Raw genomic sequence first — 25,818 nt, forward strand, 5'->3', positions numbered from 1 at the left:
TGTGGCAGGCGGCCAAGCCAGCCTTGGTGGACGCAGCAGGGCAGGGCCGTGGGGGAGCAGTGGGTGCTGCTGGGGGAGGCCGAGGGATGCCCAGGAGGAGAGCAGGGAGAATGCGCAGGGTAGGGCCTGAGAGAGCTGTGGGGGAGATGGCCACCGAGTGCCCAGGAGGCACCCCACTGGCCACAGAGTAGGTTTCCCACCAGTCGGTCAAGGCAGGGCCTCAGGACAAGTGCCCTGGACAGGCCACCCCTCTCCAGGCAGGCTGGGGACACCGCCTCCTCCTGCTGCCCTCTCACCTTCAACCTTGGCTGCCCTTCCCAGACTCAGCTCAGAAATCCCCCTGTAGTTCAAACAGGGCCTCTGCAGCCCACAGAGCACTTGCTCAGTGAGGAGGCTTTAAGTCTGGGGAGAGGAAATCCCAGGGCAAAATACCCCTAAAAACCGAAATCAGTCAAAGAGAGAAATAAAGTTTAAAATCCGTTTATTGCTTACAAACTGCAGTGTGGGGCCATTTCTCTCTCTCCTGCTCCAGCAGAAGCAAAACCAGCCCTCCCCTCACCTCTCAGGTACAGATAAGCCTTCCTCACCCAGGTAATCACCCATTGATATGGAGATGACTTCTCTCCACCCCTGAGGAATGATGCAAATGCACTAAAGCCATACTTCTTTCCACTTCTGAACGCCTATTGATATGCAGATGTCCTAAAGCCAGGCGAGATATTCTGGAAATATTCCAATTTTATCTACAAAGGCATGCTTCTCTCCCCCGTTTGTCTAAGTGGAAAGAGACTTCTGGCTTATGTTCGGTTTTGTTTTGGAAATAAAAACTATACAGGCTCATAAAGTTTTCACCCAATTCAAAAGCAAATAAAGAACAATAAATAGTAAGATATAATAATCACTCATGATCTCAGCACCAAAAACAAAAATCCTTCTGGGTGTCTTCTGTATAAGCAGACACACCTCATGCACAGACTGAGGGCTGCAGGCGCGCAGGTCCTCTGTTCCCTGCGCAGGTGCCTGCTCGTCTTCCCTGAGATGCCCCAGCCCCGCTGAGGAAGGACCCTCCCAGGCTCCCAACCCCGACCGTGTCCTTGCCTTGCTGGGCATCTTTCAGGCCGGTGCAGCCTCTGCGTGTGTGGCTCTGTGGTTGGTGTTCCAGGGCCACCGCCTCCTCCGTATCCAGGCCAAGCTCACGGACAGAAATAAAAATGGACACATAAACAAACCCTTCGCAGGCAGGGGGCAGCGTCACCTCCCTGGTGTGCCAAGCAGCACATGACCGAAGTGATGGTTTGGGAAGGGGGTCCCAGGCCAAATCTCCTCCGGGTCTCAGCTCTCCCTCCCTTTCTGGGATTTCTACCCAGTACCCAGTCTCTGGAAACCCCTTCCTGTGGAGCTGCATTTACTCCACCCTCCCAGGGAGGGAACCATCCCCTCACATCAGGCCTCGGTCCCCTGGGACTCATGTCTCACTTTCTCTTTCAAAACCTCTTCACTGTGCTGGTAGGAAAATTCTCTGTTCAGCCCCAGACTTTGATTCTGGTACATAAGTGCCTGCCTCCCCCAGGGGTGGCATACCCCTGGATGAGCCCTCATGGTAAAAGGTAGTACAGGAACAATGAAAAATAAATTGATTTTTAATGTTTTCCCTATATTATTCCTGTTGGACAGGAAACATGCTGTCTGGGTACCTTTTCTTTAGCTTAACAATACACTTGGAGGGTCACCCAGACAGCTCCCTCAGCCTGCCCCTACCGCTCCATCGCTGGCGACCCTCCTCATCCCTCCCTCAACACCCCAAACCTTGCAGATATCCTGAGGTGCACAGCCTGCTCTGCCCTCCGCGGCCTCCCCTGGTGCCCCTGTGCTCAGAATGAGACTGAGAGCGGGATTCAGAGGCCTCACAGGGGCTTCACAGGCTGTGCCCCCTCGCCACCTCCGGCACATTCAGCTGGTCTCAGGCAGGGACAGTGTGGGAGCACCTGTGTCAGACGGAACTGTTCCCACGGCTTCCTCGTTTACTGCACCTAATACAGCAAATCCTTTTCATGTGAAAACTTCAGTAGGGTCACTTGCTTGTACAAAAGAAATCACCCCTTTGTATCATGGACATATTCTGGGGGTGCTTTTCATTTAAAACAGCAAAGGCTTGATTTGCAGACATAGGCCGTTTCAGTTGCGGTGGAAGTTCCCAGCACGAGTCGGGCAGACATGGAATCAAACGTGCTTTTCTCCAGCTGCTGCCTTCTCTGTATAAATACCATCCCCCCCATACACAGAGATCCTAAAAAGCGGGACTTAGAATGGAAAAGCACTATACCAGAAACCCTCAGAAGTTTAAATTCTACCACTTCATAGTCTTGTGATGTTGTAAATTTTAATTTTAACAAAGTGAGTCGGGTAAAGACAATCACATAAATACTGTTTTTAAATGAAATTTGCAATCTATCATATTAATTTTATTTTTTTTATTTATTCTGATTAATCAATGATGAGAGATAACATCCTGGGTTTTCTCCCTTTAATAATCTATTTGAGGATAAAATAATTCTATTTTTTAATTCCTTTTTTGTTTCATGAGAAAGGTCCTTTAAGCACAATTCTAATTTCCTTTATTAGAGCTAAGAGCCACTCTTGATTATGCCGATCAGGGGACAAGTCTGGTGGCAACTCCCCCCTAAAACAATGCTTCAGCCTTGACTCCCTGTGTCTCCTGGTCACCACCTGCCACCTCTGGTCCTGTGACCACAGTGGCCTCCTAACGAGGTGGCCCAGCTCCAGCTTAGCCCCATCTCTTTGGTTACCTCTCTAAAACACTCCTGAGTTTGAACCCAGGTAAGAACAAACTATAGGATGAAATCTAGCTTCTTTCTCATGACGTTCCAGTCTCCTGATAGTCTTCCAACATACTGAGGATTCATGCATTTTCATCTTCTGAAGTCTGTCTTCCAATGCCTGGCTGCAGGTGACATTGAAGCAATTGTGATGTAGATGCTTATAAAATATGGTCACATCATAAAATCATATCTCTATAGAGGCACTCTTATGCAAACATGGATTTTACTGTAATTCAAAGGTAATCTGTAGTGGTTTACTCTACAGATTACCTTTAACTCTTGTAAAAAAATTTTAACTTGGCCAAGCAAATGAACAATGTAAATGAATTTCAAAAAACAATCTGTTAGATGAATAAATGTCATAAATTAATTCAGAAACCAAAATTTACATACAAAAGACTCAGTAATTGTTCATCATTCTTGGCTCTTCATTAACTGAGGAGCCTCCCACACCCTTCCCTTGGGGCTAGGCAGCCCCCTGTCCAGGCCCCCTGCAGATCCTGTGGACACACTTCACCACATAGGTATGTACATGAAGGTCTAGAGTCACCATCATGCTTAAGAGTGAAAAGTGGAACGTTTTCCTTATGAAGTAGGGATCAAGACAAGGATGTTCTCTGTCAGTGTTTCTACTCAACATTTCTCTAGAGGATTTAACCAGATCAGTAAGTCTAACAGAAAGAAAGAAGGAAGGAGGGAAAGAAATACCATTATCTGTGGGTGATATAATCATATAAAAAATGTAAAAAAGGTATTAATAATCTATTAGAATCAGTAGCTGAATTTACTAAGATTTCTGGATATACACAAATCAGGACTTTAAAAATCAGTTGCATTTCTACATATAAGCAAACAACCAAAAAATGAAATTTAACATGCAAAATGTGAGATATAATAGCATAAGTCCTAAGATAAAATAGCATCAAAAAGAGGGGAAAAATTCTAACAAGAGATGTGCAAGACCTCTAGACAAAATGGAAAGTCATGAATAAGGAAGTAAAGAAGATCTAAATAAGTGGAATAAGATGCCATGTCATGGATTGGAAAACTGAATGTTATAAAGATATTAATTCTCCTCAAATTGATATAGGTTCAATGCAATCCCAATAAAAGTTCCAGCAGGCTTTGAGTGTGTACACTTTTATAAGCTGATTCTAAAACTTAATGTAAAAATATAGTCAAGAAGAGCCAAGACACTCTTAAAAAAAAATGAACAAGGTGGAAAAGTGTCTCCTGTTAGATATTAAGCCTTATTATAAAGCAGAAGGTAACAAAGACAATGAGATATTAGTTCAAGGATAGAAAGATAAAACCAATGAAACAGAATTGAGACCCTGGAAACACATCATGCATATGTGGATACTTGATTTATGACTAAGATGTGGAATAAGGATGTAAAGAATGGTCTTTTCTATAACTGGGACAATTAGATATCCATATGGGGAAAATGAAACTTGACCCCTACTTCATGACATATACAAAAATTGATTCAGGTGTATTGCAGATCTGTGAAGGAAAAATAGTAAAAGCTTTATAAAATAATGTAGAAAATAACTTCATGTTTTTAGGTTAGGGAAAATTGGGTTAGTATGCAAAAAGCACTATCTTAGAGAAGAGATTGACAAAACAGACTACATTGAAATTATGAATTTCTATTCATTAATATCTGCATGACTAGGTGAGTGAAAAGGCAAATTAAAAGAGAAGACACTTGCAACATATATTACTGCATTGTGTTCACATGCAGAATATATTTTTAAATGCCTACAAATCACTATGAAAAAGAAAAATACACCAATAGAAAAAAAAGGGGGGATAAAGGACTTGAATAGTCATTTAACAACAGAGGATGTCAAAATGGGCAATAAACATATGAAAAGGTGCTCAATGTGTTAGAGTTCTCCAGAGAAACAGAACCAGTAGTAATTAATATATCTATAGAGAGAAACAGAGATTGGTTTTAAGGAATTGGCATATGCAGTTGTGGGACTTGGCAAGTCTGAAATCTGCAAGCAAAGCCAGAAACCTGGGCACCCAGGGAAGAGCTAATGCCACCTTGAGTCTGAAGGCAGTCTGGAGGCATATTCCCTCTTCAGGAATCCTCAGTTCTTGCTCTTGATGCTTTCAACTGATTGGACAAATCATGTTGAATCCCCCACATCATGGAGAACAATCTGATTTACAAGTCTAGTAATTTAAATGTCAATCAGATCTAAAAAGCAACATCTGGATACTATAGCCCAGCCAATCTGACAAATAAAATTAGCATTCACATGCAACCTCCTTAATAATGGAAAACGTGCAAACTAAAACTACAGTGGGATATCACTACACAGGCACCAGAATGGCTAAAGTGTAAAGACAACAGATCAACTGTTAGAATGTGGAGAAACAGGAACTTTCATATGCTGCTAGTTTTATATACTGCTAAAGTTGTACTCAACAATTTTAACAGTCTTAACCTATGACCACCCTTGGTATTTACCCAGAAAAAACACATGCACATACTCACGAGAAAACATGCACAAAAATGTTTGTATCAACATTATTCAAAGTAGCCAAGAATTGCAAGCAATCCAACTGTCCATCAAGAGAAGAACGGAGAAATAAATTACGGTCTACTACTCAGTAGAATATGTACAGCAAATGAAAATGAAACAAGTATAGATACATGCAACATCTTAGAAGCATCTTAACATCATACTGTGTTGGCTGAACAAAGCCAAACAGGATGTATCTTGTATGATTCCAATCATTTTAAGTTTTTAAAAATCTCTAATGTTTAGGGATGCAGTTAGGTAGCAAAAGAAGAAAAGCAAGGAAGTGATTAGCAAAAAAGTTAGCAGATATTAATATAAATAGAGGGAGCCTAAAATTTTGTCTTTTGAAAAATATTATGTAAATGGAATCATCATATATAATGTTTGGAGGTTAGCTATTTATTTTCAGCATAATTCCCCAGAGATGTATCCAAACTGTCATGTGTACCAATAGTTCACTCCTTTTTGTCCCTGAATAGTATTTCATGATATGGATTCACTACACTTTGCTTAACCGTTTATCCATTGAAGGTTATCTCAGTTGTTTCCAGTTTTCACTATTACAAGTAAAGCTTCTAGGAGCCCTCATATACAGATTTTTGTGTGAATATAAATCTTCATTTCTCTGAGATAAATGCCCAACAGTGCAATTACAGGATCACATGATAATTGCCCATTTACTCTTGTAAGAAACTGCTGAACTCTTTTCCAGAGTGGCTGTATTGTTTCACATTCCCACCAGCAATGTGTGGGTAATCCAGTTTCTCCACATTCTCACCAGCATTTAGTATTCTCACTGTTCTTATTTTAGCCATTTTAACAGGTATGCAGTGATGTATCGCTGTGGTTTCAATTTGCATTTCCCTAACAGCCTGATGCTGACCACCTTTCTGTGTGCCTTTGCCATCTGTATATCCTCTTCTTTGAAATGTCTGCTCGTGTTTTTTGCTTACTTTCTAATTGGATTGCTTGTTGACTCTTAGTTTTAAGGTGTCTTTATTCTAGATCTGAGTCTGTGGTCAGATATGCAGTTTGTAAATACCATGCAGTCTGTAGCTTGCCTTCTGATCCTCTTCACAAGGTCTTTCACAGAGCACATGCTTTTAATTTTGATGAGGTCCAATTAGTAAGTCTTTCCTTTACGTCTAAGTCTGTGATCCATTTTGAGCTAATTTTCATTATAAGGTGTAAGACTTAAGTCAAGGTTTATTTTTGCCCATGAATGTCCAGTGTCTCTCTAGAACCAGCAGATTTTCTATTAGACTGCTTTTGCACCTTTGACAAAAATCAGATAAGTGTGTGTGGGGGGCTCTGTTTTCTGGGTTTCTGTTCTGTCACATTAATCTATGGGTCTGTCCCTATGCCAACAGCACCCTCTCTTCATTCCTGTAGCTGATAGACTACCTTCTCCCCCTTTATTGCTTCTAAGGTTTTAACTATTTGATGGCCTGTGCCTTTCCAAACATTGGGATAAACTTGTCTATGTCTATAAGAACCCCTGCTGGGATTTTAATAAGACTTGTATTAAACATATTGGTAAATTTGAGGAGAATTGACATTTTTACAACGTTGAGTGATCCAATGCATGAACAAGGTGAGTCTCTCCATTTATTAAGGTCTTTTATTTCTTTCATCAGAATTTCATAATTTCAGCATGCAGATTCTGTACATATTTTGTTAGATTTATGCCTATGCATGTCATTTTCTTGGGGACTATTATAAATAGTATTGAGATTAAAATTTTTATTTTGAAATGTTCATTGTTAGTATATAGAAATGACATTGATTTTTTTTTTTTTTTAGTATTCTTGTATCCTGCTACCTTGCTGACTTCAGTTAATACTTCTAGGAGGTTTTTAAAAAATTTATTGGGATTTGCCATGTAAATAACCATGCTATTGGCATATAAGGGCAGTTTTATTACTTTCTTTCCAAATGTTATTATGTCTTTTATTTTTTGTCATGCCTTATTTCAGTAGTTAGAACTTTCAATACTATATTGAATAAGAGTCGTGAGATCAGACATCCTTCTATTTTCCCCATTATTAAGGGAAGAGAATTCCATCTTTCACCATCACGTATGATGTTAGCTAAAGGTTCTTTGTAGCTTCCTTTTATCCACACAAGGAAGCTTCCTGTATTTTTAGTTTGCTGAGAGATTTTATTGTAAATGGGTATAAGATTGTATATTTTTTGCATTAACTGATGTAATCATATGATTTTTACTCTTTAGTAAAATTGTTGATATGTTTACATTTAGTAAAAATGTTGATATGCTACACTGATTGACTTTTTCAAAAATTGAACTAGCCTTGCATGCCTGGAATAAATCCTACTTTGTCATGGTGTATAATTCTTTTTATACATTACTAGATATTATTCGCTAAAAATGTTGTTGATAACTTTTCTTTCTTTTCTTTTTTCTTTCTTATTTCTACTGTTTTTTTCTGGTTTTGTTATCAGGGTAATACTAGCTTCATAAAATAAATTGAGTAATGTTCTCTCTTCCACTTTCTGATGTAGATTGTGTAAAATTGGTATTAATTGTTCCTAAAATGTTTTCATCTGAAGATTATTTTTGAAGAGTTTTTATTTACAATTTCAATTCCTTTAATGGGTATAGAACTTCCAGGCTGTCTATTTTATCCTGATTAAGTTTGGTATTTTATAGTTTTCTAGGAATTGACCCTCTTCTTTTAGTTGGTGATAAATACTGTTTTACTTCATCTGAGAGTCTCTGAATTCCCCTTCATTCATGAAGGATATTTTTGCTAATTATAGGATTTACAGTTAACAGTTCTTTTCTTTCAATGCTTGAAAAATGTGTGCCTCTCTTACCTCTAGCCTCCATGGTTTTAGATAAAATACCCACTGTCATTCACAGAGATGTTTCCATAAGTAAAGTATCATTTTCTTCTGATTCTTTCAGGATTTTTTTCTTTGTTTTTGATTAACATATATTCAATATTATGTTTTGATGTTGAGAAGTTTATGATTTCCTTGTGTTTATCCTATTTGGATTTGCTCTGCCAGGGCGATGGAGGATTAGCTCCCAGGTTCCAGCTTGGCTGTTTATGTTCCGGAGAGCAGAAGTGCCTACCAGCCCTTGCAGGGAGAACAGGAGTAGGTGGGGCCGGAAGCTCCCTGCTCTGTCCACTGGCGTCTTGTTGGAGGAAGGTGCATATTGCCAACAGGAGTCCTTTTGCTGCCATGCATCCCTTTTCCCCATCCTTTACCCATAGGAAAAGGGCATAAATAGAGCTTTTGTTGTTTGTGCCTCTTGGGGATTTCAGGGTGGCTTCTGCAGCGCCTCAGGATGAGTGGGGTGATAAGAGGCCAGGAAACCCACCACCGTGTGGTTCTTTAGGTCCCAAGAACCTAGGCTGTTTGCCGCCTTCTTTCCACCTTCCACAGTCTTCCCACACCTACTTGCTGTGTGATGTCTTAGGGATTTTTGGTTGTCAGAAGGAGAACTGGAGAGGAATAGGGCTATTCCATCTGGGGGGAACCAAAAGTCAGTACTTACGTTTTAATGCACTTTTCTCTATTTTAGTTATATTTCACTATTAAAAAGGGTTAAAAGGCAAGAAAGAAGATGGCCACCATACTTGAAGACAAAAGAACGCCGACAAGCAAATTATCCCATGTTCTTACACGTAGAGAAACTACATTTCTCACAGATGTGTACCACTGCAAGCTGAGCCTTCTGGAGTCTGATTTAGAGAAGTTACTTGGCAAATTAATTTCCAAAACCCAGGAAAGCTCTCCACTGTTGGGCTCCCTGGCTGACAACCCCTGACAAGCTTCAGACTTCACTAATCTGTATTAATGCCCCATCTTCTGCCCCCTTTAAATGTGCCCCTTCATTTTTCTGTAAATTTTCCCATGCCCTTTTCATACCCTCTCCTTGTGGGTATGTTAACCAATGATTAACTATTACCGTTTAGGGGTTTGTAACCATATGTTCTGTACAGAGTGGAGGTTTCACTTAAGCTTCCTTGGCTGCTTATGACGGGCACAGAATGAGCCCCAGTTGCTGCTGCCCTCAGTGCATCCCAGGAGGCCCTGAAATGGTGAACAAGCCACAGTGTGCCCACGTGCAGTGTGATGGGGTCAAGGATCATCTGGCCTGACAATGGCTCAGTGAGATTCATGCAGCAGGCAGAGAAGAAATGCTGACTGTGCTTCCTCTACTCCAAGGAGTGTCTCTACTTTTGCTCCACTTGGGCCTTCCTCTGTCTGCTGGCTTGCTGCTTTGATCACCCCCCCTTCCTCCAGACCCTCTTTTCATGACTCCTGTGCTGACCCAACATTCCAGGTTCCCACTTCCTCATATCCTGTTTCCCCTGCACCTTCCTTCTAGGGTAGGCCCAAACCAAAGGTGGCTGTCCCAGAGCTCCAATTCATCCCCATGGCTCTGTTTTGCAAGGAGAGCAACGAAAGTGAATAATCAAAATCTCCACCCACAGAAATAAACTAAGCTGAATTAAAGTTTCAAATGCTCAGGTCCCATCCACAGCCTGATGCAGCTACATTATTCCATCCTAGGGAAGGAAAGACCTGGTGATGGATGATGAAACATGGGAGATCACCACCACACTCAAGGAGCAGACCCAACTGACTTTAGTAGCCAATCTAAAGTAGGTGCATTTCCCATGGCCAAGGCCATATGGCCAGCTGTAATCACTCAGAAGAGATTTACATCTCATCCTTCCATGACATAGTCAAATGTGAAGCCTCTTTTTGGAATCCGGGGAAAATCAGTTCCCCGTCACATAAGGTGGAACTGTTGGTTCCGAGTGGCACATCTGGAGTCCACCCTTAAGTCTTCAGAACCAGCAGGCTCTGTGACGGGATTAGGTGATTGTTCATTAGCAAGTGCATCTGCACCTGAGGGAAATTAATTTTCCATGTGACCTGTGATTTCCAAAGTTAGCTTTAATCAAATGCTTGATGATCACAATCTGGATTTCATTTAAACCACCTGCCCAAGGCAGAGGTTAGAGGTGGCTCAAGTGGGACAGCCCCCAGAAGACAGGTCCCATTTTTGAGGCCTGTGGTCTCAGAGAAAATGGCAGCACATGGGGTAATAGAGCAGGAATGGGAGGGAAAAGGGTGCGCTTGCACGGTATAAAGGTAGGGCTACGGAGGCTGCACGCACACAAGGGGGATTTCACTGCAAATAAGTTAGCCAGCATCAGCTTGCAGACACAGGGCTAGAAGGGACTCAGGTTGGGTTCCAGAGCTCTAATCCTGCCCTTCCGTCCTGGTTCACCTTCCTACAGAAGCAGGGGGTGGGGAGCAGGCAGAAAAACAGCTATGCAGAAGCTCACTCTAGAACATGCCTTGAAATGGGATCAAAAAGATTGATGCGCAGGCAGACAGGCAGTTAACTTTAAAAGTGAAAGAAGCCTCAGCAAATCCATGCATTTTTAACAAAATAAGGGCAAGGTGGGCAGCACTCCAAGCAGACCGGTAGTAATTACACCTAAGGAAGTCCCTAATGAACCTGAAACAAAGCACTGAAGGAAAAGGAAGATAAATTCAAAGTACTGTTTACGTAACCTTAGGGGGTTTGAGCACAAGAGCTCACAGTGCCTGAAATGTGGGGAGCAAACGAGGTGCAGGGCGGCTGAGCATCAAGAAAGGGAGTTTTTGGCAGAAGGTCAAAGAACTGAACGGATGTGAGCAGGGGGTGGGGGTGGGGGGGCAAGAGTGAGCCCAGCTTTCATGTTAAAGGAAACTTAGCAAAAGTAAAAGCCTGGTTACTGAAGAAAACACCCACTGTGGGGTGGGGGTAGCTCTGTTAACTGGAGCCAAGATGGGCAGCCTATCCAACCCGAGGGGCCTGCCCCCAGCCACCACTGGTCCACTGAGGGCCTAGGGCATGGGCATCACACCCCACACCTCGCCTGGTGCTGGAACAGTGCCTGAGACCACTCTGCCATGCTGGGTGCGTCCATGGTGGAAAAGCACAGGGCTGTGCATCCCTCCACGTTTATAACGGCCAGAGCTGGGTGCCAGTCCCATGACATGCAGCTGATGCCTGTCCCATTGACGCAGAGCCATGCTAAAACAGTGGAAGCTGGGACCCAGAGCAATCAATTATTGTGATTGAGTTCTCTAGCTGTGAACATCCTCACAAACGGCTGCACATGCCAGATAGCCCTCTGGGCCTCGCCAAGGCCCAGTGAGACAACGGGCACAGAGGTACATGTAATGTAACAGTATGTAGTATATTCCTGTATAAGGTGCATATGCCTACTGTAGTCATGTGCGTGTTAGTGTGTGCATGCTGCTTATGAGTGCATACACTCATTGTTAAGTCATATTACAAAGGACAGAACCAAGTCTTGGGGAAGGTTTCAAAAACTGTCAAGACACAGAGGTGGATAACAAATCGGAGTATAAAGCAAACCGGTTCAGGAATTTGGGCACACAGGGCGCAAAGGGTAGTCCTACACACACGTGGAAAATGCTACTCAAGTGAGCCTTCTGCTCCACCACCCGTCTACCATCCCTCCTCCTCAGGGACACCCTCCCACCCCGCCACCAGCAGGTGGAGCTATTTCATTCATTCATTCTTCAGCTAACACTGCTCACCCACCACACCCCAGGCACTGTGCCGGGGGCTGTTATATACGTTATCACATTTGACAGGTCATGACATACCTCCTAATTTAGAAATAACCTCTCTGATGACATTTAAAGCCCTGCTTTATTGATCTGAAATCACTTAACATAAAGATTTAAGGAATTTTAAGTAGTGTAGCATAATTTGGTTAGAGAGGGCCTAGGGCTTCCTAGGAAAGAGGAGTTGGTGCTGAAGCATGACGTCCATAGCAAGCAGAGCAGAGAGCAGGGATCCAGTTTGCTGTGGCAAGCGGTGTGAGACTGAGGCTGCACACGCAGGCTGAGGGGCTGCCTCACGGGCCCTTGGGTCCTGGTTGGCCTGAGATTGTATTTGCACAGGCGGGGCATTCCAGGGCAGCAGATGAAAGCTCGTGGCAGAATAATTCCATTTGAAGGAAGATGTCCAGGTGGCATTAAACCAAGACTCACCTGCACACACTCAGCTGGGTGCCCGGTAAGTGCTGCCTGAGTGAGTGAGCGAATGAACAGAGACCGTGGCCAGGATCCTTAATATCATGGGGTGTTGGACCTATTTTTTTTTCCTGACATTAAAGTGTTTTACATGACTTTTTGAGTATTTGGCAACTCTGAACTAGCAACTGTCATGAAATATGATTGAGGGGAGCTGTTTTGATCTTCTTCCCAGTCTAAAGGGCTCTGAGGTTTAAAGATGTGAGGAATAGGGGCTATTGTGCCTACCTAAATGCATGTTTTACCCAGTGTGTCATCCATGGCTACCCCAGAGCCGGGAGATCTTGACTGCTGGCCCGTCTCCTTTCCCATTGCCTCATGGGTGAGAGGGGACCAAGGGCCAGTGAAAACCTCAGACATGCAAAAGGCAACCACGTAGAAGAGTATGCCCCCTTCCACACACTGAGCCCTTGGGAGATGTTTTCCAGGTGTGGGACAGCCGAGGGTTGACCTGCTGCCTCTCTCTTCCAGTTTGCTCTGCCCTGTGCAGTACAGCCTCCCAGCCAGGGCAGGTGTGTAGCCTGAGGCTGGAACCTGATCACATCCTGTACGAGGCCAGCTAACAATCACGCCAGGACAGGTGGCGCCATCTAGGCTTGACCCAGGTAAACTATTGGAACCTAGAGATCTGGGGAGTTACCACGCACTACAGTCTCAGCATGAAGCTCTAACTGACTGAAATGTTTTTATAATGTTTCCAAAGTATGTTACAGGAATGCTATACCCTGAATGTGTTTGTCCCCCCCAAATTCATGTGTTGAAACCCTAAGTCCCAATGTGATGGTATTAGGAGGTGGGGGCTGTGGGAGGTAATTAGATTGCAAGGATGGATGCAAAGGTGGTGGGATCGGCGCCTTTATTAAGGAGAGACATGGAGGTGTGCGCTTCCTCTCTCTGTCTCTGTCATAGGAGGACACAAGGAAAGGGCAGCATTTGCAAACCAGAAAGAGGGCCTCACCAGACACTGAATCAGCTGAGTAACCAGTTTCTGCTGAGCCCCCAGTCTGTGGTGTTTGTTATTGCAGCCTGAGCACACTAAGACACTCAGTACCAGATTCTCCATTCGAGAACCTGCTCGCAAAACTTTGAAGTTTTTGAGAGTAGCTGTAAAAGATTCCAGGAGATTATAAGGACTAGTATTTGCTAATTTCACCAGCTCCTTATAGACAAACTGACACTATTTGTAAGACACAGTTTATAAATTACCCTAATTTAATATTTTTATTAAGAGTATAGACAAATTTTTTAATACATTTTTGATAATATTTATCTTTTCTTTTTGAAACCACAGCACCATTTTACCCAGAAACCAAAGCAGTCACATGCCCTGAAGGACTGACAGGCCCCACGAGGCAGAGACAGGGAATCCAACAGGAGTTGCCGCAGATGGCAGACAGGGACAGCAATGGCCAGCAACATAAAGCTATTTTAAATTCATTTCAGTGACTATTTTAAAAATTATTTTGTACATAACAGTTTCCTGCAGTGAACATATATTACTGTTATGATTAGAAGAACAATTTTTTAAAACTGTCTAGTTCTCCTGTTTTCTAGGGGGTTCCTCAAAAAATAAACAAACCTCACTGAGGTTTAAGATTGCTCACTTCCAGATGGCCCTTCCCTAAATCCCATAAATTCTGGGGCTCAGCAGTTCACTGAGAGCTCGTGACTTGGTGTTCACAATGACATTCCCGAGTCGTCCTGAGGAGGTGAGCTGCGTTAAGTATTTTCTGTTTAGTGAAGCACAGAAGTGTTTGTACATATTACAAAGGTCTTCATGGAGAACAGTGACTTTATAAAAGTTTTTACAGTGCAGTAATTTGAGGCCTCCATGACCTGGAATGCACCCTGGTGGTGTGAGCCTGCAGCAATAGCTGCTTCCCCCAGGGTCCTAGTGGCCAGAGGAGCTCCTCAGCACGAACAGCTGTCCGAATCAGGAGACTCATTGCTGGTGCTGAAGCAGGGCTGTGGGGAACAGCATGTGCTGTCCATTAAGGTGTTTTGTACTGGGGGGAAATAGCCGCTGACTGAATTCACTTTCGGGCTGTAGTGTTGGTGACCCCAGGAGGCAGTCTGGACCTGCAGACCTCACTTTGGAGTGCTGCCTGGGACGAAATTCTCTTCTGCCCCAGCAGGCCAGCCCTGCATCCAGGCTGGAGGCAGAGGGCACAGGGGATGGTGTGTCAGCAGGGGCTCCTGAGGCGCCCCATGCATGCTGCTCTCCTGACTGGGGGCACGGTGCTGTCAGTGCCCACAGATGCTGGCATCACAAACAAGCCGGGCCTCATGACTCTGTGGCATAGTTTCCAGAAAGCTTTCTAAATGTGGAAGCCTCTGTGCAGCCAAAGGGCTGCTGTGTAAGAGCCACATGCCTGGGCGATGGCTGCAGGACCCGGGTGACATCCCATAGCGCCGAGGGGGAAGGTGTCCTTACAGATTCCCCCTCAGCAGGAAGTCATCTTTAAGGCCACTTGGATTCCCAAACAGCCACCTGACTGCTCCTGCAATCTCCTTGTTAACTGGCCTGTGGTGCTGCCCTGTGCTAAGGCCCAGTTCATAAACTGTTGTTGCCCCAGGCAGCTGATAACAAATGAGATGCTGCCAAAGGCCAGTGTCCTTACCTTGGCCTAATTTACCGCATCCCTGTCGCACCCCCTCTACGGCTTCCCCTCCTGGCCCTCAGGACTCATGAGCCTCCACCTCAGCCAGAAGCCGTTCCTCAGGCAGTCTCCACCTTCCACACAGACACACTGGTGACTGTAGTATGAGACCTTACCTGTTAAAACTAAGACTGTCCCCTGTTGTGTGTATTGACTATCACATATTAACCATAGTATGCGCATGTACATGTCTCTTTTTCTCATAAAGAAAGCCTGTATTTGGCATGTCTCAGCCAGGCGCCTGACCAGGTGCTGGTGTCTCAGATGATCAGTTCCTCATTGTTAGGTGAGTACTAACATCCGGGTCCAGCAGAGTTGCTGCACTGTGATAATCTCTCAGCATCGGTGGCCAAGGTCAGCAGATAACTATCATTCATACTGAAATCTCCCTGTCTGAGGGTTTCTCTTCTTTGTGTTCAGCAAAACAGCCTTGACCCCTTTAACTGGTCGGCTTTCTCCCCTGAGCAGAAGTGAGGCCCTTGCAGGCCACTCCAGCCCGGGCCTCCCTCCTCTAACCCCTGCCCACATCACAGCCCGGGGCCAGACAGCTTCTTGCACAGGCTTGCCCGCCACCTTCCCTCTAATGACTGGGCTCTTACCAGCTGGCACTGTGCCTGCCACTCACCATGCCTGGTAGCCACTCACAGCTTTGCGAACAGCACTTCACCTGTTTCCATTCTCCTGACATGTCATCCCTCCCTCCAAAGCCCTCCCTGGTATGAACAGTGAGGAAGTTATGGGAAAAGAAGACAGTCACAAGAAAGCTAGTGTGGAAACATCCCAGATGGCCCCCTGTTCAAACATAGCTGTCCCACTGAACACGCAGCCCAAAACCTGACCCACTCTTGTCTTTCCTCCACCTGTTTCCCTGCTCACTGACATCGCTAACTCAGAGCAGGCCACTCAGAGCTCTGTTGCCGAAGATTGGCCCTGTCCACACTGATTTATTATCTCAGAACTGTATTTATTATAAAGAATTGTTGAATGGGTGAATAGGGACCAAACTCAGTCACAAAACACAGGACCCCAGATTGGACAAATCCCTGATGTGATTTCCTTTTGTTATAATGCACAAGCCAGATGCACTCTGTTTACTTGCCAGATTGCTAAAAGGGAAATGGATAATTACAGAGCAGAGAGAGAGAGAGAGACTCTTGTCCCATCAGTATGAGCCCAAATAGGGATTTCATGTTGGCAAAACTCAGTGAGCACCTTTACTTGGTCCAAGCATGTAATCATAGGCCCCGAACGCCCCAAACCGTTTTTCTAATCTGATCCATTCCATTCAAAACCTGGCTGGGGCTTGTTATTTTCATGAATGATGGCCCAGTTCAGAGCACAGGGGAACTGCTGTTTGCGGCTCAGGCTGCAGCGCTGTGTGCTGACACTCTGACCACAAGCCAAGGGCCAGAGAAGTCATACGGCCAGGCCTCAAGTCCGGGGCAGGGGAGGTGCACCCCCTATGTGGGGGAGCCTCAAAGCCATGTGGTGGGGGGAGGAGTAAATGGCAACAAAAATGCCACCAAGCACACCTCTGAGAAAACGGCCACAATAGTGATAATGCCGACACTCTCAGCCGCTACCCCAGGCTGTCCCCTGCCTGTGTGTACAAGTACACGTGCTCCTTGCCACCCTGAGCTCCACTACTACCCTTACCTGCAGAGGAGGCGAGCAAGGAGCAAGGTATTAGGCAAGCAGCAAAGCTCACACGCAAGCCTGTTGGAGCTGGGTTCCCAGCCCTGGGCCTGCATCCCGCACCCTCAGCCCCGCTGTCCCCAATGCTGTAGCAAAGACTCTCAGAGAGTGGGGCATGGGAGGTGCTTACAGTTCCGAGGCTGCAGGGTCTCTTCAGAGCCTGTGCTGCTTGTAACTCTGGTTTGAGTCCTGGAAACTTGCCTAAGGAGTAATGGGGCCTCTTTTCTGCCCAAGGTCACCAGTGAGTCCCTAGCTGTGCCTAAAATAGAAACTGGCTCAGGAACACAGTTCTCTTCTTATAATCACCCAGATATTTGTTAAACAGTGATTTTTCCCTCTTGTTTAATGGTATATAACTCCAGGGAGAGGAAATCCTGGGGCAAAATACCTCTAAAACCAAAATCGGCCAAAGGGAGAAATAAAGTTTAAAACCTGTTTATTGCTTACAAACTGTGGTCCGGGGCCGTGTCTGTCCTCTACTCTGGCAGAAGCAAGCGAGACCTCCCCTCAACCTCTCAGGTTCAGAATAGCTCTTGGTTGCCCAGGTAATTACCCATTGATATGGAGATAAACCTTTCTCCACCCCTGAGAAACACCTGTTGATATGCAGATGCACTAAAGCCAGGCAAGATATTCTGGAAATATAACAAATTTACTCACAGGGAACAGATGATAGGTGCTGAGGAAAGAGCCCCAAACTACAGGGAAGAAGAGTCCAAACCACAGGGAGGCTCTGCCTGGGGCACAGGCACAGCTCAGGTTACCATCCCGCTTCCCGGGGCCTTCAACCCAGCACTAGCTCTTACCTGGCTTCCATTCAGGGCCCTTGTATCTTTCAACCTGCATTTTTCTAAAGCAATAGCTTCTGATGCAGCCACTTTGGAAGAAGGGCTGGTTTTCATGGGCGGAAGACCTGTACTGTGTGGTAGGTGAGAACATAATCAATTCCAATGGCTTATTTAAAAAATTATTTTAGAGCTGTAAGGCTGGCTGATCCATAAACAATGTATATCAAATTTTGTCCTTAAGTCACTGGAAGTCCACTTGGCCTGGTGCTGTCTAGTAAGCTCAGAACTGGACTATCTCCCTACTGTTCGAGAGTGGGGAATAAAATAACTGTAACCTACTTTTGAACTTCAAACTTTATCTAGTAACAAGCCAGAAATGTGGGTAGGCAAAAGCCATTGAGAATGATCAGAAAGCAATTACCCTGCGCTTTGTAGCATACACGTTTAATAGACATCTCTGCATGTCAAAGAACTGCTTTACCAACAGGCTGCTCTGTTTTTCTAAAGATGTGTTTGCACATGATTCAGTCTTCATAACCCAAGGGCCCTGATGCACCTCCATAACCTCTCGCAGCGACCAGGTGGGCCTGTAAAGTGAACCAGCCACTCTACATCAGGTAAAGGGCTTCCTCAAGGCAACAAACCGCTGAATTGAGAAGGAGCCTCTCAGGCTATTACAATCACTCCTTTATCAAGATCCCATTAAAGTTTTCCAAAAGGAAGCAAAGCTCCAGCACACTTGCTCCTTGAGAAACATCGGTGCTAAAGTTAAAAACTAGTCACCAAGGAAACCTTGGCTATCATAATTACAGCTTATGTATGAAAAACAAATCCTAAAATAAAAAGTAAATCACATAGGGAAAAAAAGGAGCATGAAAAATAAAATATACTTTTGTAAAAATCTGCCATGAATGTGACTTCATTTTTCAACTATGAACTGGATGAATGATAAGACCTCCCTGCAGAGTTTAACCCCCTAGTTTGTAGAGGTTGAGCCCCTAGGTGACATCAAGTAGAGCAGGATGGATGTCCTTACTGAATTGCTCTCCTGAGTGAGATAGAGACCGTGGGTTTAAGCAGAGTAGGGTGAGGGCCTCTGGAAAAAAGCAAAGCAAGATAATTACAGACAAAACAATGTAACAACGTGCACAGAAGTCCCTGTGGAAACTGTGTCAAGCCTTATGCAAAGTCAGAGTCACACTAATTCGGTAGGGTAAAGGTATCAGACTAGGAATATAGACATCTTTACTGAGATCAGTTAAAGTTCAAAAGGCTAGGAGCAACTTGGCCTGGAATGCTTGAGTGTTCTGCAAATAAAGAAGTATCTCAGCATGACCTGTGACTTCACTGTATCAGTTAGATCATGACACTGTAAAATGTGCCTTAGCCTGCTAAAAGGCCCAGCTTATTTTTAACTATACCTATGTGCTGTTCTTCATTCTGTAATCCTAATCAAGTAATCTGCAATCTAGGCAAAAGACTAATTTGTTACTTGTTAGTCTGGGGAAAGGAAATCCTGGGGCAAAATACCACTAAAAACCAAACTCAAAGGGAAAAAGTAAGTTTAAATCCTGTTCACTGCTTACAAAACTGCAGTCTGGCCCACCTCTCCCTCTAGCTCCAGCAGCAGCAAAACCGGCCCTCCCCCTCACCTCTCAGGTAAAGATAAGCCCTCCACAGCCCAGGTAATTACCCATTCACATGGAGATGAACTTCTCCACCCCTGAGGAAAGATGCAAATGCACTAAAGCCTTACTTCTTCCCACCTCTGAACACCTGTTGATATGCAGATGTACCAAAGCCAGGTGATATATTCTGGAAATGTTACAATTTTACCCACAGCAATCAATCTCAACTATAAATAGTCCAAGCAAGCAGACAACAACCCAGCCCACCTTGGTGGCAGGGCAGGTGGTCTTACAAGTCTGCACCCCTAGCCCTTTAACCCCAGTTCTGAAAATCCTCAACTGTGTGTAAAACCCCTAGACAACGGCACAACCGCGGGCTCTCTTGTTCTCTCCTGGCACGAGCCAGGAGCTCTGTCCTTTCACTTTATCTCTAAATAAAACCCTCTACCTTGCTTTCCTACCTTGAGTGTTTGCAAAGTTCATTCTTTGGCTCCATGAACGAGAACCCCGGTATCATGAGGAAGGAATCAGGAGCTAATAGTGAGACAGGAACCATGAGCTTAGACAGAGTAGGGTGAGGGCCTCCGGAAAAAGCAGGGCAGGATATTTACAGTCCAAGCAATGTGACAATGTAAAGTCCCTATGGAAACTCTGTGTTCAGCATTATGCAAAGTCAAGGTCACACTAATTCTCTAGGGTAAAGATACCAGACTAGGAATATAGACATCTTCATTGAGATCAGTTAAAGGTCAAAAGGCCTGGAGCAACTTGGCCTGGAATGTTTGAGTGTTCCAGCAAGGCTATCTCAGCATAACCCATCACTTCACTGTAAACAGCCCTGGCAAACAGACAACAACCCAGCCCACCTTGAGGGCAGGGCAGGTGGTACAAGTCCTTAACCTAAGCCCTCAATTCCCAAAAGTCCTCAACTGCCTATAAATCCACTAGACAACACCCCACCCCAGGCTCTCTTGTCTCCTTCTGGTGTAAGCCAGGATCTATATTTTCTCACTGTATCTCTAAATAAAAGCCTCGCCCTGACTCTCCTACCTTGGGTGTTTGAGAAGCTCATTCTTCGACTCCGCAAACAAAAACCCTAGCATCATCTTTGGGGGCTCGTCTGGGATAACTTCGGAGGTGAGTATCGGCATCCAAGCCTGCCTTTTCTTTCACTGTGCTTATAGAAGGAAGCCATCTATGGCACACAACATCGGGCGTTCGTCAGCCACTTAAATGGGACTAGCCCGGCTGCCGCTCTCAAAGTCTCGAGTGACAGGTTCCCTGGCGTCTCCCTCAGTGGATACCCCTTCTCTCTTGGGAGCCAGGAAAGTCAGCTGAGTGGAGGCCAGGATTCCCCTTCAGAGGCATCTCCCTGGATGTGAGGGACTGAGGAAGGCCGTGGGCAACTGTGAGAGCCTAGGCTGAGGCTACACTTCAGCAGCTTCTCAAAGGCCCGCATGTCTGGAATCAGACCCTGACAGCCCGACTGGGTATATGTGAAGAGTGTCTCTCTCCATCTCTGACTTCCAGCCTGCTTCTTTAGGCTGCCCTGGCCTCTCAGTGAGGCAGGGGCCATTCCTAACTCTCTCCTAACTTCATCAATTTAACGGAACCTAATGCTCACCACCGCAAGGTAGGAGATCCACGCTTCGCTTTTTTTCTAACTAAATGCTGTACTCTTTATCTCAAAAAATGTGTCTGGGCACCTGTTAGCCACTTAAAAGATGATTAGCATTGGCTACCAGTCTTAAGTCTTGGGTGAAAGGTCTCCCAGTGTCTGGCTGTCCTTGATCCCCTGCCTCTGGACAGACAAGAATGTCAGGGAGTGGCTGGGCCGATTTCCTACTTTCCTATCCTAATCTGCAGGCTTCAAGGGCAGACCAGACTAGTAGACAGTGGCCCTTGGATCTCGGCTCTGGCTGATTGATCCCATGGTGCTGAGTGAACCTCTGGCTAGCCTACTGCCTATGCTAGAGTTACAGATGACCCCCAACCTCTTGTTTCACAGTCAAATTTGTTATAGTGGGTGACTGGCTAAATCTCAGGTAGTGGCGGAAACTGTTTGAGTATAGACACCCCCTCCATAACTGTACATGTAAATGGCCCCATTTAAATTCTAGCCATGGCTCTACTCTAGTGATCTCTTCCTTGGAGGCAGTCAGTTCCTTATCTGCAGCCTGAGTGGATTGTGCTGAAGCTTGTGCAGAGAAACTAGGGTCTGGATCAGGACTCCCAGAAGGTGTAAAGTAAGAGCATACTGGTGAGGTTCCCACTAGATCCAGGGCTCTGAAGCAACTCTTGCTTAGTATGGGAAGGCAAGAGGGGAATCAAGGCAAGGTACAGGCCATGCTGGTAAGGAGTGGTTAAATCCAGTAGGCCTAGCAAAGTAGGTGACTAACCACTGTCACCTAGGCTCCAAGGCGAGGGGACACACTCACAGAGAAAGAGGCTGATCAGGTGCTGGATACCCGTCTTTCTCTCTCTCTTTCAGATGGGAGCATCCTCTTCAAGTCTAAAACCATACACACCTCTGGCTTGCATTCTAAAGAACTTGGAGCAATTCAATCCCCAGACCCTGAAGAAGAAGTGTCTTATCTTCTGCACACAAGCCTGGCCTCAATAGAAACTCTAACGGAGAGGCTTGGTCCCTGAGAGAAGTAGACAATATAATAAGGTTATACAGCTGAATTTATTTTAATGCAAGGAAGGGAAATAGTCAAAAGTCCTGTGGACTACTATAATATGAGTCTAGTTTCTAAACTTTTTGGTGAAAATCTATTCTACTTATTGGGTTCATTGTTTTAAAAAATTGGGAGGTTTTTAAACTAGACTCCTTGAAACAGAAGAAATGTATCTTCTGCAATACAGCCTGGCTTTAAATGACTGGTGCTAGAATTGTACTTGTGTTTCATTTCCAGTTCCCTGGACACACACAGTCACTATCAGTTCAGAGCCTTAATCGGCCCTGTTAGTCTGGGGCCATCTAAACCTTAACCCAGTTATGTAAACTGCTCGCCCTTAGAGCATATTCTTGAAACCTGAGATACTTACAGTCAAATAAGCTAAAAGGAAAGGCATTGGATATCAGTAACTCAAGTCTCTGTATCAGTTTGTCTGTGCATATGTTCTTTTATGAAAAGTGTTGCTAACTGTAGTCATTACATCTCAATCTGTATGTTTGTGTGTCTAAGCATGTAAATGAAAGATTTTTCTACCTCCGGATGGAATTAATAAAATTGATTTAAAGACAAGTGCTTGTGAAAACTGGGCATTCTAAAATTTCAAGAAAATTCTAATAAAAGATATAAAGCATTAATGCTAATTTAAGTTGAACTGAAACAGACATGTCCTTATGGTTATCAGCTGCCTAAGTTTACCTAAAGTCATTTAAGTTGATGTTATCTGTTTAATCTTTCAAGAATAAAATGCTTGGAGGCTTGACTGTCTAATGTTCAGTAAAGGTTTTGTAAGTAATCTAGCATAGTTGTTAGGAATGAGTAAATTAAAGTGTAGCAAGTGAACATCTTAATAATAGTGTGTTACAGTGTATTACAGTGTGTATACCTACAAATGGCCTGAGAATCTTTGTGGTAACCTAAAACCTTAAAGTTTTGCTAAGTTCACACATATTTTGTGCTTAGTGAGATTGTGCTGTAAAGCACATGGTTCCAGACATTATAAAATGTGTTCATAAATTTGTCAATCTAAAGAATGCTAGCATAACAGTTTATAATAGCCTACTTCTCAGTGTTCACTGAAAAGTAAGGTTCCTAATGGTTTTAAGTTCTAATTAAAACTACTTAAAGCAATAAAACATTTTTGCATGCTAAAGAATGTGTCTTTTGATAAAAGAAAGTAACTTTGTTCTAAAGTACAGCTGTTTATTTAGAGGGAGAACTCTGAATGTAAAAGGAAGTTGTGAAAAGTTTGTGGAAGAATTGATGTAGTCATGCTATATAAAATTAAAGCAAATCAGTCTCGATATCAAGTACACAACAAAATTAGAATTTTGTTTTCAGTTAGAAAGACAAAGTTTTCTTAAACTGTTAGTCTGCTCTTAACATTGAAAAATTGCAAAGCGTTCTCAAATTGTTTTATCAAAGCAGTTTCTCATCCTTAAAGTCTCAGTGAGTTGTCTGAGTATTTAAGAAAATGAGATTTTAATATTAAAAGGACTAAAAGCTAAACTTTGCTAACTTTAACCTTCGGTATTTGCCTTTGAGGTATTTCATTGTCATTCTGGTTAAATGGATAAGTATTGCTTCATAGCAACCTATAATCCTATTTAAGCAAGTGCCAAAGAAACTTTCTTCTGACAACTTCCCAAAATCAAATTCAAAAAGAGGTGCTTTTACCTCTAGTTAACTCTGATATTTTCCAGATGGCCCCTGGAACATGTCAGATGAATTTTTTTCTCATTGAGGAAAGTATTTGACTAATTTGGCTTATTTATCTGTTATATAATTACCTGCTTAATTACCTAGAAAGCACTGTCAAAGGGAATGATGCTAAACTTTGTTACTGAATGTTTTTTTGTTACAGAAATATCCCAATTTCCTTATGTCAACTGTCTTACAGTGAGCTCTCATCAGATCTTCAACCATTGTCATTTATAGTCATTGTTTTATTACTCCCAAACTAGTAAAGAACTAGATTTCAGCAGAACCGATATTGGTTATATAGGATTAAGTAAACTAAGGAAGATGATTTTGTGGCTTTTTGTTTCAAATGTTGCTGATAAAAGTGTTTTAAGCTTTTTCTTTTAAGCTGACAACAGTTTATAGTAAATGACAATATCTTTATAAGCAGAATTGAAACATTTACCTTTCTCTCTACCTGATCCCTCCATAATTTAAAAACTCTCAGTGACTATTTTTATATTTCATGTCAGTGTGTTTATTTGCATAAGTTCAATAAGAATCTGCTTTCCTTGTAAGAGGACTAATTAAAAACACAGGTAATATTACGAAGGCTTTGACTGGAATGTCATACCTGAGAGGCATGTGCATAAACTCAGATATGAACAGACAGCTTTAAGGAACTAAGGTTGACTTTATAAAGCCTTTGCTTGGAAGAACTGGCCTGGTACCTTGCTTACAGGGTTCCCAGCAGCCTTACCAGGTGAGTAAGGAAGGTCACTTCCCGGCAGGTGAAGGGACCTCAGGATGTCTTGGGGACCTCGAGAAGAGAGGAATAAACCCAAATCTACAGGTACTGCAGGCAAAAGCTGATGGCAAGTCTGGCTTGGCTTTCTGGCCTCAAGAGGCCTTTAAAAGTCCAATCTGAAATTCCTTATAAAAAATGCCAGCAAAGCACATTTTAAAAAACCTATGGAATCAATTGCTCTTCTTGATGCACTTATGCAAATAATCAACCCTAGTGTTAATTATTTTCTACATAAAAGTATTGTTTCAATAATGCAGGCTTTATCTATACTAAATCCTAATACTAGTCATTGGAACATAAACTAAATTCAGAATTCTAGTTTCCCCAAAATATCTGGCTATGATTCTCCAGATGTGTTAGTTTTCTCCCATCATTTCAATTAAAGTTTTACTATTTCTAGTTCTCATATTCAGCCATGCATTCTTAATCTCATCAAGTTTGTCCTTCCAGAATGAAAAATCCAACTCCAGATGTTGCTACTTAATCTAATAATACAATTTGTTCTATCTTGCCTAAAAGCCACAAAACTGCAAATAGTAATAGAAATGGAACCTGGAATATAGAAGTGCCCATCTTCCGAGACCCTCTCAACTGACCAGTGATGGAGACCTAACAGCACCCTTTACTGCACCCCTTCTCAGCATGAAGCAGCCAGAGTGGTCGTCGCCCCCTTTCCCGAGCAGCAGCTAGGGTCTCTATCTGCAGAGGGGAGGGGGGGATGAAACAGAGACCATGGGTGAAGGACCCCCACCAGTAAGATGGCAAACTTCCAGCTTCTCTTCGGGGTCCTCGGTTCCCGCTGGCACCACCTGAAGTCCAATCACCTCTCGCCCCCCTCCCAATCCCAGCACCTACCCAACAGCCAACAGCCCCGTAGAAGTAACACCACAATCACCCTATGCCTCTTCCTATATAACCCAGCACCTTTCCCTAATAAAGCGGAATTCTCCGGTGAATTGCTGCTGTGTGTCGCTTCTTTCCTTTCATTGGTGCCAAAACCCGGGAGATGGGACACCCCAACTGGGCCCCGTCTTCCCCCCGACACCAGCAGCAGCTTACCCTTGTCCTCTTTTTCCGGTGCTGGCTCATCACACTCACCACTCCTCTCTGGCCTTTAGGTAAGTTTTCCCCCCAGAGTGGGCCACTCTTCCCCAAGCTATCGCAGTGCCATTGACCGTGATCGTCTGGCAAGGCCCTGACGCTCGGGGATGAGGAGGGAACTCTCCCCGCCTCAGGCCTTCACGGCTGCAGCAGACCCTCAGGCCCCTCCTCCAACAGTCATAAACGCACTCACCGTACCTTCCATCAGTGCCGAAACTTTTTAAGCAAAATTTCCCCGGGGTGGGCCACTCTTCCCCGAGCTATCAGCAGTGCCATTGACCGTGATCGTCCGGCAG

This window comes from Manis javanica, chromosome 1 (genome assembly GCF_040802235.1).
Source record: "Manis javanica isolate MJ-LG chromosome 1, MJ_LKY, whole genome shotgun sequence".
NCBI classification, from domain to species: domain Eukaryota; kingdom Metazoa; phylum Chordata; class Mammalia; order Pholidota; family Manidae; genus Manis; species Manis javanica.